The sequence below is a fragment of the Schistocerca americana genome, chromosome 3, assembly GCF_021461395.2.
Source record: "Schistocerca americana isolate TAMUIC-IGC-003095 chromosome 3, iqSchAmer2.1, whole genome shotgun sequence".
In the NCBI taxonomy this organism is placed as follows: Eukaryota; Metazoa; Arthropoda; class Insecta; order Orthoptera; family Acrididae; genus Schistocerca; species Schistocerca americana.
Window position 1 is genome coordinate 492,776,254 of NC_060121.1, and position 1,056 is coordinate 492,777,309.

The 1,056-nt window shown below is 49.4% G+C and overlaps 1 non-coding gene across 1 annotated transcript; it reads right to left on the minus strand.

The window, feature by feature from the left end:
• Positions 1-641: 641 nt before the first annotated feature.
• Trnap-cgg lies at positions 642-715 on the minus strand. The gene has a single exon. It is a non-coding gene; the product is annotated as a tRNA-Pro (tRNA).
• Positions 716-1,056: the final 341 nt, after the last annotated feature.

Below are 1,056 nucleotides of genomic sequence, written 5' to 3' on the forward strand. Positions count from 1 at the left end.
AAGAGTCATACAAAAATATTGTCATACATAATTCTACTGCGCCGCGTCATTCTCCCCATCCTGTACAAACTCCGGCGGTAGAACTAGTTCGCTTCGGTGTAGTGGGAAACGGTCAGATAAACTCCGTCCCGGGAAATTCGTGAGTCGCTCGCTCTTTCCACTTACGTCGCGACAAGATGTCTGCTTGGAGAAGGACTATGTCACCGATTTTGGCGTCTACCGGCGTTTTGAACCTGATGAACGCTCCTGAGTACCAGTATCTTGTCTTTACCTCAACGATTCCAGAAGTGTTCTGTTAGTTTCTTATTAAATTATCTTGCTACCGTAACTCATTTGGCTTTGAGGACTCTGTTCCTCTTGGAAACTAGTAAATCTTCCTCCTGGTATGAGCAGCGTAAGTCTGGGAGACGTATCACGAGATGAGTACTGCTTCCATGATTATAAGAATAGTCTGATTCTCTCTTCGTCCAGAATGCTTCGCCCGACTATTATTACTGCACCAGCCATTCTTTTCCGCCAGACTACCCACCAAGCAGTACGTACATCAGTCAACTTGCAGGTGCTGGGATCTGTTCGTATCCACCACAGGGCTATCGAGGAATCAGTTCAAAACGTGAAACTTCCTGGCAGATTAAAACTGTGTGCCCGACCGAGACTCGAACTCGGGACCTTTGCCTTCCGCGGGCAAGTGCTCTACCACTGAGCTACCGAAGCACGACTCACGCCCGGTACTCACAGCTGTACTTCTGCCAGTATCTCGTCTCCTACCTTCCAAACTTTACAGAAGGTCTCCTGCGAACCTTGCAGAACTAGCACTCCTGAAAGAAAGGATATAGCGGAGACATGGCTTAGCCACAGCCTGGGGGATGTTTCCAGAATGAGATTTTCACTCTGCAGCGGAGTGTGCGCTGATATGAAACTTCCTGGCAGATTAAAACTGTGTGCCCGACCGAGACTCGAACTCGGGACCTTTGAGTACCGGGCGTGAGTCGTGCTTCGGTAGCTCAGTGGTAGAGCACTTGCCCGCGAAAGGCAAAGGTCCCGAGTTCGAGTCTC